This window comes from Chroicocephalus ridibundus, chromosome 1 (assembly GCF_963924245.1).
Source record: "Chroicocephalus ridibundus chromosome 1, bChrRid1.1, whole genome shotgun sequence".
Taxonomy (NCBI): Eukaryota; Metazoa; Chordata; class Aves; order Charadriiformes; family Laridae; genus Chroicocephalus; species Chroicocephalus ridibundus.
In genome coordinates this window covers 166,116,113-166,129,082 of record NC_086284.1, presented here as the reverse complement: position 1 = coordinate 166,129,082, position 12,970 = coordinate 166,116,113, and the positions used below count along the sequence as shown (strand labels likewise).

The 12,970-nt window shown below is 46.7% G+C and overlaps 1 protein-coding gene across 4 annotated transcripts in view; it reads left to right on the top strand.

The window, feature by feature from the left end:
• The window catches only part of TCF20 (transcription factor 20), a 128,815-nt gene that overhangs the window by 28,801 nt on the left and 87,044 nt on the right, over positions 1-12,970 (top strand). Inside the window, exon 1 of one of the 4 annotated variants that reach the window (XM_063322568.1) lies at positions 11,273-11,372. The exons of the other annotated variants lie outside the window; for them this stretch is intronic. The gene's annotated coding sequence lies outside the window, so the exon portion shown is untranslated. Of the gene's footprint in view, positions 1-11,272; positions 11,373-12,970 lie in introns of those variants that run through there. 4 annotated transcript variants of the gene reach the window in all.

Genomic DNA, 12,970 nt, shown 5'->3' with positions numbered 1-12,970 from the left:
ACTAAGTTAAATGATGCTCCTTGGTAGTAAGTAGAAGTAATAATCCATTATTCTGATATTGATAACAATTTTTTTTAATGTTTTGTTTTGTAAAGACCAGCCCATAGCTTATAGGTCCCTAGCTTCAGGTCTTTGCAGGCAGAACTAGAAAAACAACTAGTAATATTTGGAGTAGAAATGTGGGCAGGAAGGTGAACAGAAAGCTGGGGGAAAGGAGCTGCTGTTGATGTGAAAGGAGAGTACTACTGGTGCTAAAAAATGGCATCAGTGAGTCAGCCCCATTGGTCCGAAAGCCAGGAATCCTGCTGCTTCCTAGTTCCCGTTTACACCTCTCACTGTTCCCAGCTGAGGAGCATGCACTGATGTTTTGCCAGACCTTGGAAGGAGAAGAAATAAATGATGATGAGTAGAAGGGTAACTGCACTATGGTGTGTCATAACACAACACCAGCTACGGTGTCACTAATGAACAAGCTGATGGATGAGTTATTTACTCTGCGGTCCAGAGGGAAGAGGCCACCTTTGCTGACACCCACCTCTGAGCAGTGTGAGGGCTCTGCTCTGAGAGCGATACTGTCATCTGCAGCGGCAAAACCCCCCTTTTCCTTGTGCAGCTGGATGCCCTTTGGAAAGCTCCAGTTCAAGCCTGACCCTGCTTAGCTTGTGGTGTGGCCTGAGGTGGTTTGGTCTGCCAGGCCATCCGCTGCTGGACAGGATGGAGGTCCCTGCTCCTGGGGGGCCTCTGTCCTGGTGGAAGAGTGGAGGAGGGACAAGGAGAATTGCAGCCTGCTGTGGGGGAGAAGTGCTGCGGTAGATTAAAGCAGCTGCTGAGGGACTACTCCAGTGAAGCTTGAAATCAGATTGTTTGACAAACATCATGTTAGAAGCACCTGGCTGGTTCTGTTTGCCCCACAGCTCCCTACCTCAGAGAGAAAACAAGGATTTTCACTGCTCCAGAATCGCTTTACTCTTCCCACTTCCCTTCCCTCGCTATGCCCCAGAGGGCAGATTGCCTGCCTGCAGTGAGCCACGGGTGTCTGCTGGAGATGGAGGGTGGCAGAAGGCTTTGGGAACCCTCACCTTGATGGCATCCCCCTATCTATGAGAGACAGAGAGCTTATGGAGAGGTGGGTTTGTTTGGTGTGATTTTATTTTATTTTTTTTCCCAGCTCTGATTTTTGTTCTGCCTCATTTGCATATTGTGTTTTTTTCCAAGCCTCTGCATCTCCTTTCTTCCTCCCTTTTTTTTTTTTTAATTCTCTTCTCTCTGCTCAAGATTGCTCCCTAACTCTCAAATGTCCCTCCCCCGCCTCACTCCCCCCCACTGCATTTTTCTTTCATCCTTTGTTCTTGATTGCTTGTGCCCGGGAGCAAAGAAAGGAAAAGGAAAGGATACCATCTCTCTGTGAAATACAGGAGAGAGAGAAAAGCAGGCAGGCAAAGTTGTCAGCCTGGCAGAGTGAGACTGAATCCATCTCAGGAACGCGCCGCGTGCCTTCAACACACGGGATTCACCTCCTCCATTACGCTTGCTGTGCCATGCGATGTGGCTCTGGTCCTGCCAGCCTTGGATGGGACTCCCCTGCAGAAATGTTGCTTTTGGCATCTGCTGCCCCAGGGGAATGAAACAGGGATCAGGGATGGACCAAAACCGCCTCCTGTGCCAGCCTAGATTGCTAACAGGGTCCTGTGCACAGTCCCCCCTCGGTCCTGGTCCCACTGTGAATCCGCTGTGTCTCTCTCGCACAGGAGTGTAGGTAATCATCTGAAATGTGTGTGCACGCTGGCTGATACATCACATCTTCTCTTTCCTTCCATCTCCTCTCCCCCTGCATCAGCAGCGCTGCCGTAATCTCTCAAAATCAACAGGCCATTACAGTCTGATGTAACTCAATGAGTACTCTGAGACAGAAATCCTGCAGTGTACTTAAAAATCCTAATGTAGAAACACAGCGCTGTCCTGCATTCTCCCTCCACCTCATTTCCTGGTTTCTAGTGTAAAATCAGCATTGTTCTGTGTCTGCACATAAGGTTTTTACCAGAGTGGATTGCAAGGCTCCAACTAGCCTTTTATTCTCTTTTGGCTCCCAGAATCTCAAATAGAGTCTGTTCTCTTCCCCCGCCACCCCAACCTTCTCCCTTTTTTCCATAGCTTTTTGGAATGGTGACTTTCGGCTCATGCCTTGGAGAGCGGAGGTCACAGAGACCTCACAGAGGCCCTCTATTTCGTGCGCCTTTACCCTGGCCTGTCCCTCACCAGTGGAGCACGTGCTTTTGTTGATTAGACCTTGTGGGTGGGTAGTTCAGGTGAAGATGGGCCATGCTGGGTTTTGCACAGCAGAAATGTCTTTCTGCTGTTTGCCTTATTTCCCCAGAAGAGCTTTATCTTAGATGTAGCACTGCATTTCAGTCCTTCTTTTTAGACCCCTTGAACAAGGTATTGTTGTAAGCCACGTTTCTGCGTGAGAGGACTATGATCTGTAAGCCTTATTGGGAAGGGGCATTTGCTGTCCTTATATTTGCCGGTTGTTCCTATTTCTCATAGGACTGTTCTGTATCTGAGACCTAGGCTGCAGGTCGATGCAATGGGGTAGTCCAAACTTTGATGTCATATCCCACAGAACTGGATTTTTGGTGATTATTTTGGTTATATAAGATAAACATGAACGATGGACAAAATTGAGTGAGAAGCTTGCTGTATGAATCACATCTACTCTCAGTGGTTCTTCCAAGCCTTTCACTGTGGCATCTTGCTGGGAGGATTTGGGGTATCATGGTTTGTGTGTCGCTGCTTTATCAGTGATGAGGTGCTATTAGTGCTCCTTTTTGACCTGGCCTGAGAAGGAACATAAATGAGTTGCCTGAAGTGGAGTTACAAAACTGGATGCCGGAAGGCATTGTACCGCATAGCTCCTCTCCAGCCTGCCTGCAGTCTGAAAACAGGCATTGAACTGCTTATCAAAACCTGTAAGGTAAGCTGCATCTCGAGATGTAGAGAAAATGGTTGGTTTTCTGTCTAGGATCCTGTGCGTGATGCTGGTGACTTGGTCCCCTTCAAGATCAGTTGCTCTTTTCCTTCCGTGGTCCACTAAGTGCAGGCAGATGACCAATGCAAAAGAGCTGGCAGGGGTGCATGATTTTCATTAGCTGTCAAAAAGAGGCGAGCAATTAGCAGAGTCTCTTCTGCCTCCAGGCTGAATCCAAAACTCTCATTTATGGCAAGAGTAAAAATGGCAGGTTAGTGATGAAGCCTCTTGTTCAGAGGAGCTATTTGGGGTTCTCGCCGGTGGCAAAAACATCTCTTTTAACCAGGTAGCTAATCACCCAAAACTTTCCTGTGACGGGGTGGGTCTTTGGGTATCACAGTGGAACTGGAGAAGCATGGTCTTTGCGTCACGTCCGTGGTGTAGTGTCAGGTGCCAGAGGCACACACCACACGGACCCATTCGGTCTGATAAGCTGTCCTGGATGCTGGAGCTGAGACCAAGTGTTGGTTGGAAAGTGGAGAACAACTCCGCTGTGTTTAGTTTGGAGCAATGAACCCGAGACAGAAGCTGCTTCTTTATGTCCCTGTCAGATGGCTTTATTATACTTTGAATTGCGGGGGTCTGTACTAGTTTATAACTGATTTCCTATCTGATACCACTGTGGATGTTTTCATTATCTTTAGAAAAGTCTTAATTAGATTAAGATACTGGCCAGTTTTTTTCTGGACTGTCAAAGCAACATCCTTTGTGCTTCTGTCCTGTGGCTGCAGAGGCTGTGATTTGGCAAGGCCTCCTCTCGGGTGGTGCCTGCATCTAAGAAACTTCACTTTTTCTCCATGTCCAAGTATCCAGGGAACCTCATGCCAGAACTGCAGACACTGGTGATGAAAATGAGGGACCCCTCTGTTCATGCTTATCCGTACACGCAGCCAAGGTGTTTTATAGCTTATCATCCACTGGTCCCAGTCAGGGCATTACAGCTGCTCGAGCAGCTGGAGCTTCCCTTTTCCTTTACTTTCCCTTCTCTTCACCCCCCTACCTTGCACTCCTTTAGAGCAGTTTCTTCTCTGGCTTCATACAAAAATGTGTCCTTTGGTACAGAAAAGCTCCTGTGCACCTGCGTGACTCTGGAAAAGACTTGCTCACCATCTCTGTTTTGTCAGTTCTCTCTCACATTCCTCATTTCATTTGAAAACACTCTCTTTTCCCTCTCTTGTCCCTCTTAGCGTTTCTCTTCTCCTTCCATTTTAGATAGGAGCGCTTGAGCCAGTTGGGAATATTGATTAAATGTGGTTTTTTTGCTGTTTGGAAAGTGTTAGTTTAAACAGTAATAAGTGTCTGTCTAAGACACAGCATTTCATACAAGTTTCACAGGGAAAGGAATGCAGTGTTGTCCAGCTGCCCAGAATATCCCCTAGCCTGCTGGCTAAAGGCCCTCCTCTGAGCTAGAGCAAGGCTTTGCGCCCGAGATGGGAGGGCAGAGTGGTTTTTTTGGTGGTTGTCCTTACTGAAACAGATCCTGCTTCCCAGTCGTGCCTGGGGACAGTCATGCGAGGGGATGGAGGGAGCACCCGCGGCTGCATAAACCAGCTTTGTCACCAGCAGCCAGGATCCAGCTGTGCCTTCGGGCCCTTCCGTGGGGAGGAGAGGAGAGGCTTGTTTTGTTGTGTGTTTTAAAGCTTTGAAAAGGCGTGGGATCTACTGCAGTGTAATTAAGGCATACTTATATCTGTTTGACTTTGGAAGCCAATGTGCGATAAGTTTTTCCTGGGAAAAGCCTTCAAAAGGCGTTGTAGGGTGAAAGGGCAGGTCTGGGTGGCAAGTTATGATCCAGGTACTTGTTGATATGATGCGCTAAGTAGTCGTTTGTCAAGCTGCAAGTTCATATTAAGTGGTACTGGCAGTGCTGCGGATGGGGTATCATTTACAACACGTGCAGCTCAAGGAAAGGAGAGAAGGTGTGCCATAACACTGGAGGGAAGGTGCTGGATGAGGACTCAACATGCCATGGTTCAGACCCAAGCTTGCCTCTGCTGACGATGTTGTTTAGCTTCTCTGCATCTCCAGAAGAGGATGTGCCCAAGGGCTCCCCTTTGTAAATTGTGGAAAGCAGGAATTAAGCTTGAACCCTTTCTGACTGAGCTGAGGGAAGGGAAGCAGACGGACAAGCCCAAGTGGAAGCAGGCTTGCGTTTAATCTGTGCCATTTATGATTTGGAGTTGAAATCTACAGCTCAGAGATGAGGCAGTACTGGGGTTTGGTTTGCGGGTTTCAGGGTGTTTATAAGGGCATGGCTTTGTGGTGGACTGAAGTAGATACAAATCAGCACAGTTGCCAAATAGAACGGACCCAGTTGCCTCCCACGTTCCTTCTTACTACTGTAAGTGTGCTGTGGTAAACTAACTTAGTAAAACCACCATTTTTCAGTCAGATCTAGTAGGGGAAATATGCCAGAGTAGGGAGGGGAAATATGCCAGAGTAGGGAGGGGAGAGGCAGGAGGGGCTTGATTGCCCCTCTCAGCAGAAGTAAGGACTTGGATTTTCTCAATGCGTTGTCCAACAACTTGTTTTCAGCTTATTTAGATAAGTGGTCTGCCTCTACCTTTTGCCCGCTTCTGTTATCCCCATTTAATAGTATTTCCCAGCTTCACGAGGGTGTGATGAGGGTATCGCAGGCTGTGAAGTGATCAGATGTAACATGCGTGTTTGTGTATACGTGTGCGAAAGAGAGAGAGAGAGAGAGACACAAGGTAATAATCTCCGCTGGCAAAACCTCTGTGGGGCAAGAAATGGCATTGGCAAGGGCTGCTGACGGGAGGGAGCGGGATGTCTTGGCACGGCCAGGTCGGCGCAGAGCTTTCCAACACGTGGTTGGCCCGGTTGTGTTGTGCTGACCGTGAGTGATGCAGCCCAGCGCTCGCCTCGGTGGCATTTCGCAGTTTGTCTGTAACACAAAAGCACCGGAGCGCTGCTGCCCATCAATTCTGAAACTAAAGGGGGTGGCAGCAGTGGGCAGAAACCTATTGATTGCGCTGTAAATCAGAAGGCTAAGGGAAAAAGCCAAATTCCCAGGAAAATTGCAGGTCCGTCTCTCACCTGCTGCAGGCAGAAGAGTCTTTCTGCCACCTCCTCTGTGCACATGCCACATCAGTACTTAAATCAGTTGTGCACAGGGACAATTGTTAGTCTGGGGCCTAAGATCAGTGCTAGTTCTTTCCATATTTTGTGCAGGCGAATGACGGGATTTCAGCAGGGCTGAATTAGGTCTGATAACGTTGCTAGAAGGTTCAGCCTTGCTTGAAAAGTAAACCCAAAGAGAAATGGGGCAGGTGAGCTACTGGAGCTAAGCGTGAGCCGGTGTAGAAAGGAGGCAGAACTTGATGCCTCTGCTTTTGGGATTGATGCCCGTTTTTGCAGCAGAAGACAAAGATCTGTGCCATAGGATTGCCCAGCTCCCTTTTGCCGTTGTGCCCTGGGGACCACCTGGTTTTGGGAATGGAAAGCCAGAGAACTACCCTGGTGTCAGTCCTGGAGAGCTCCGGGAAGAGCGAAGGTGTTGCTCTGGGCTGGGATGTGATGGGATTAACGTGGGACAGAGATAGGAGCCAATGCCAGGGCTGGAGAACGCAGTCGAGTTAGAGATTTGGGGGACACAATGAATTGCTGGGCAGGAGATGGGCAGATGGAGAGAGATCTTGGAGGAGGTCCCAAAATTGCCCTATTTAGTACATTTGGGAGACTCATCGCTCTTCTCATCACACATATGTTTTGGGAACGGGCCAGGGGAGGTTTCAACAGAATCAGAATCACAATCTCAGCTTTTTTGAAAAAACAAAACACCCAAACAAAAACAGATTCATTACTTTGGGGTCATTTTTATATGTATTGAGAAGCTTTTTTTAAAAAAATAAAAATCTGTTAATACCTCTGGGTTTTCCTACCCTTCCATTCTGAAAGGGAATTTTTGCCAGGCTCTGGATCAAGTATAAACAGGAGTTTCACATAGATTCGGGACAGATGTAGAGGCAACCTGGGAAAAGTGGAATGGCAGGAAATTATGTTGGTCACAAGTGAAATGCTCAGCACAGCCAAAGCACTTGAGCTAGTGAACCTTTTTTACAGCACGTGTTGCCCCTGTGCCATAGATTGTTAATTTTTTTTACCGGGAGCAGATGGAGAGAACCTCTGGGGATGGGATATTTCTCCTGTGACTGGAGAAGAGCCTGCGTGTGCTCCAGGGAGAGGAGACTCGCACCTCTTGCTTTGCATACGTCTGGGTTAGCAGGAAATCTCTGCGAGGATCGTGGCTATACTGGATCCGTGTTTGCTTAAGGTGCTGAGGGATGCTGAGGTCAGACGAGCTTCCTCTACTGCAGTGGGGAACTGTTATAATAAGCGCCGTTTCTGCTGTTACAGGCCACACAACGATGAGATATTTATTAGGCTAATGAGCAAATTATAATTCAAAGCTTCAGGATGAACAAAAAAAGAAATGTATGTTAGCTCCCAACTGGTAGTGGTTGTAGGATCAGAGTCACAGAATTCTTGAATTTCAAAGTTTTCCCAAGTGACCAGTGCTTGGATGAGATGCAGCTATATATGAGTATGCGGTTATATTCTTAAACTTAGAAATGTGTGTGTGTGTGTGTTGCGGTCGCAATATAGAGAATGAGGGAAAAAGCAACCTTGCCTCATTTCCTGCCTTTTTCTATGTGAATTCTCATTCATAAAGCACAGAGAAAGGGATATTTTTGTACAGAGTTTCCTAGGGGGGATTTTTTTTTTCCCCTGCTAAAAGAAAATGCAGAAAACTTTGGCCAATGCATTCAAATGCAGCTGTGTTTGGTTTGTGGCGTAGAGGTCTAAGTGTGCGTTAGGACATGACCTGCCTAGCGTACCTGTTTTGTATCACCTCCTTACGCAGAGGGGGGTTTTGTGTAAACTATATTGACCTGCTGTCCAAAGGCAATTTTGGATTACAGTTTATCTGGGCTGGATTCAAATGGTGGCCTCAAGGAGAAACACTCTTTAATCATTTGAGCTGGATGCTGCCTGAGTCTTGGAATCTGGCAAATATGTTGGCATTTATGTAATAAATACAAACTTTAAGAGTGTTCCTTTTCCTTGAGGAACTCTTGACTTCATAAGCTTTTATTGTGAGCTGGTTGTTAGGGCTGAGAATTTGCCACTGACTCCCTCTCCCCACCCCAAAACAAACAAATAAATAGAACCATATGTAGTTGACTTCATCCTCCAAACAGCCTCTTAGGCTACTTCTCTATGAAATCAGCAGCTTTTTTTTTTTTTTTCTTTCAAGTTTTGAGACATGCCAGACCACTGTAGGCTGCTTGGAGAAGGAAGATCTTAGCCCTAGCAATGACTCTTAAGTCAGCTGTCAGCTCGATCCAAAGTATCAGTCATTTTCCCATAGCTAAAGTCACTGCAACATGTTTTTCTTGCCTCGTTCCCTGTGTGAAATGAGCTGCTGTAGCAAAGGGGTTTTAAAGACATTCTTTGTTGGTTTTTGTTTTTTGGGTTGGTTTTTTTTTTCCAAAATAGAAACATTTAATCATCTTTTTAATCATACTTCTCGATGTACAGCCAACAGCAATTATTTTTTTCACTGCCTGTTTCTGGTTTCGTCTTGGCATAAATCTGTTTTGATTTGTCAATGGTGTGATCTGGTTCTAGACGACGAAGTGACCTGAGTACAGATCAGCCTGATTCTGTGTTTTATTCCGGCCAATACTACTGACTTCCCATGTGGTCTTTGCTCAGTCACTTATAAATTTATCTTTTATTTTCATTAGCTTTGAAATCAGGGTAGCTCCTGGTACACTCTCAAGGGTTTTGTGGCTGTTTAATTCAGTTGATAGTGGTAAAACGTGTGCCATATCCTGATATTAGAGAAGGAGGGAAGCACTCTGTGACCCAGCAGAACGAGGGTGGGAGCATGAAGGGACAGAAAGGGACCAGTCACGGAAAAAGAGGGAGTTCAGACCAAGGGGTACCAGAGGGAAGCTGGTGTTGAGCTGCAGGGAGTGCGGAGGGTTACACGAAAGGGTGAGAGAAAAGGAGATGCTGCAGCTCAAAGAAGGAAAGGAATTGGAGCACAAATGAAAGCAGCGGTTTGGAGAAAGGTGGGCTGAGTCAAGGAGTTGGAAGAGAGAAAGGGGAGGAAATAAGGAAAAAGATTTGTTCAGGTCAGTTGGCTTTATAGATTACATTTATTTGATTTTTACTTTGGAGGCACTACCGTATGTTTCTACACTTTGCTTTAATGGTGCTTTCTTTTGTTTTAAGAAACTGGCCACTCTGAATTATCGTATTAAATAATTTTGAGTAGGAAGACCTCTCAAATTTGCTCCTGAGGCCATATGGTGCCCGATAGCACCTTTCCCTAGGAAGAAGCCCCTTGAATTCTTCAGAGTGTTAATGTCTTGGCACGGTCCCCTGCCAGTTTGTCTTGGTGGCTTTCAAATTGTTGTCCTGTTTTGTAGATGAGAACTTCCTAGCATATAAAACGCTTAAGAATGTCAACAAAAAATAACTATGGAAAGATCCTTGTCTGTGCATTTTTTTTTCCCTTTTACTCTTTAGGGAGTAATGTGTCTGATTTAAAACTGTGCCTGTGATAACGCCTCTGGTTTTGTTTGTTGGGTCTCGGTGGGGGTTGCCCTTTCTTCCCCTGCTCCCAGCTCTGTGTGTGAGGGAGGAAGGAGCGGCGAGGAGAAGGGGTGCAGCGGGGATGGTTTGCAGTGACTTGTTTTGGGAAATAAGAGGGAGGTGGCCCATGCCGGTCTGAAACCAGGGGCGGGGGGGGGCTGGGAGGTATTGCTGTTCCTATTGTTCTGTCAGACCACATGGCTCGGCCACAAAGCAACTGATTTTCAAAATTAATGCTTAAAACTTCCCATTTTGAAAGATACTAATTTAAAAAATAATGAAGCACAAAAAGGAATGTTAAGACCGGTACTTTAAAAGTACCTGAAGATAGATGAATCTCTTGAAAATTCTCCCAGTAAAAATATTTGCATTTTCTCTCACTGGACCAGTATGTTGAAGCATAACCTTTGGGTCTCGCAGAAGCTTCTGCAGTGACTAATTAGGCAGTGGAAAAGCAGAGAAATCACCTCACCTCTGACCACAGCACCAGATAAAAAAGTTGTGGAAAATATAGGCAACCGCCGCAATCCCAGGCTGTAAGAGCGGGGTGGAGATAGAGGGGCTACCTTCCCCAGGGCTTGGCTTGGTGTTGCGTTGACTCGCAGCACTCATAACTGCTTCTGCTAAGATTAATCAGGCGGAGAAACTTATGCCTTAATGCACGATGGTAATCTGTAGGAGCCAAAAGGGACTTTCTGGGGGTCCTGCAGCCACCCATCACCAGCGGCGGAGGATGGGGCAGACACTTGTGCTGCCGGCGGTGTCGGGCAGCAGCCGCCTGCGGGACACGGTGGGATGTGGCATCCCAGGTGGGATGGACCAAAGGCGACGCTGGATGTGGCAGCTCCTGTGTCGGGCTTTTATCTCGTCCTCCGCCGTCAGCTCATCTCCTTCAAACAGTGACAGCCCTGTGAAAGCTTCCAGGAGCCGCAGCGTTTGTCTCCCTTGAAACTTGGGAGGGCAGGGGACAGAGGGGAGAGGACTGGTCTTTTTGTCTTGTTTTAGGCTTTTATTTGCCTGGATTTTTAATTCCCTGGCGAGTGCACAGCTCAGTATTTCAGCCTGGTTTTTGCCTTCAAGAAATTCCTATGAAACGATCAGAGGATTTGAGGGTCTGTGAGATGCTTCTGTATTTTGAGTCCTAATCACTTAGGTGAAAAAGAATAAGTAAATTATATATTGAACCGCTAACTGGTGCTGAGGCCTGGTGGTTTCCATGGCAACCGGGCTGGAAATAGCTGCCTGTGACATCACCAGCACGGCACAGGTAGAGTCGCATCCCGCCGCCGTTTCCCCCTGAAGAAGTGAGCGCGGCGGGCGCAAACACCTCGACATTGCAATTAACATATGCAAATATCCCAGCCACCCCCGGGGTACCTGTCCATCGCCGGGGTACGCCGAGTTCACCGCCCGCACAGCAGAAATCTCCGTGCCCTCTTGCAGGTCCTAAGGGAGGCCGGATCCCCCTGACCCACACCTGCCCTCTCCGCCTTGCCCACATTGGGGTGCGGGGCTGCGGGTTGAGTGAGGCCTTTCAGCCCCACATCCAGGCTGGGGGGCTCAAGTCGTCTTCTTCTCTGGTGGCCGGTGATGCCCCAGTTGCCCGAGTTGCTCCTCTAATTCATCTTACAGCTGCAGTATTGCACGTGAGAGGGGAGAGATTTCTAAACAGCTCAGCTTGGACACCATTTCATCTTTCTGGAGATGGATAAAAGACCTGGTAGGTTTGGGTTTGGTCTTTTTTCCCAATTTGGTTGGTGTATTTTTTGTTTGTTTGTTTTGTTTTCTGGAGGATTTGTTTTTATTTTCCTTTTTATCTTTGAGATGTCGGCAATGTAAACCTTGGTCTTTTCTGGCATTGCTGAAGGACAAGTGGGAGGTGTAAATGAATCTATGAATGTGAACATTTAAAACCTTAATTGAAGGGGTGAATGTGGTGAATCTTTAACAAAGGCCTTCTCTACTCAAAATATTCATTACTTGTTGAAGTAAATACATTTTAAGCAAAACAAACAACCAGCCTGATTCAGCGTGGTTATTTGATTATCCTCAAAGAGTCAAGAATAGAGGTTCTGCCTGAAGCCTCTTGCACTGTACTGTATGCTAGGTACAGGTGTGTCACACTCTTGTGTGACAGGAACCATCCTACACTGAAGCCTGGGTAGACAGTGGCAAGGTGTAAGTGAAGAGTAAGTAAGTTGCTGTTCAGCTGTGGAATTGAATATCCTTTAGTCAGCAACAACAAAAAAACCCACCCCACTGATCTGATTACCTACCTCTACGCATGATCAAAGCACAGTATATGTGATACTTCCTTCCACGCGTTTTCTGGTATTTGCGTTCAATTTCGTTTTAGCTGTCCCGAGTGATTGCCTTTCCGATGTTTTCCTGAGAAGACGAGACCATATGCTTCCCTGTTAAAGTGATTTGTCCTCTTTTCCCCAGGCAGCAACGGGCCTGTGTTTTTCATTTCTTGGTTTCCACCGGACCTGAGCATAGTCCAGGTAGTGGTGAATGATCCCCTTTTTTGTTTGTGCCTGTCAGAGGTTTGTAGACAATTGAGGTCCCAGCTCATTGGTCATTGCTTAGCAAGCTCTTGTATTTAGTCCTTGTGTTTGTAAATTGATTTCTGGTTCTTGGTAATGTACTTGTTGCTCTTCTGCAGCCTTCTATTTTGTCATGAGTTTTTTGAGCAGGTGTAGCCCAGAAGTAATGCCAGCCTTCCAGTATGGTTGCAACCAAAACAATTTGAGGCTTGTCAGCTCTAGAGACTGATAATAATACTGCAGCAAGCGCAGCTATTTGTCTGCAGCGGTGTCCGCCTGTACATAGAAGTAGCTCTGTTGCAAGTCTTCTCCAGGAGACGGCCCACCCATGCGTCCTGCATCTCCTACGCCTGTATCATTGCAATGACTGTGAGTAGAAAATGCTGATGTTTCAGTTGTGATGAGCGGCTCTCTCAGGAAGGGTCTCATACTGTCTCTTCCCTTTGGTCAAAATAGATGCAGTCTGGATGATGTTTTACATTGAGATATAAATGCTTATCTGTCATATAGGCATAAAAACGTTCAGTGTTTATAATGGGAAAAATGACCCAGGGCACTGGATGGGGAGTTTTATTAGGTGCCAACTGAGTGTTGTTTGCAGATAGCGTGCTGCACGGACCACCTATTACGATTCACAGACCAGCAGTGACCTGTGGACCACAGTTTGGGTGATGCTGTTCTAGGGCTTATCTATACTAGGAAAAGGAAGACAAATGATGCATAGTTTATCGTCTTGTAAAGCTAAATGACATTGTGGGGTGGTGGGTTTTTT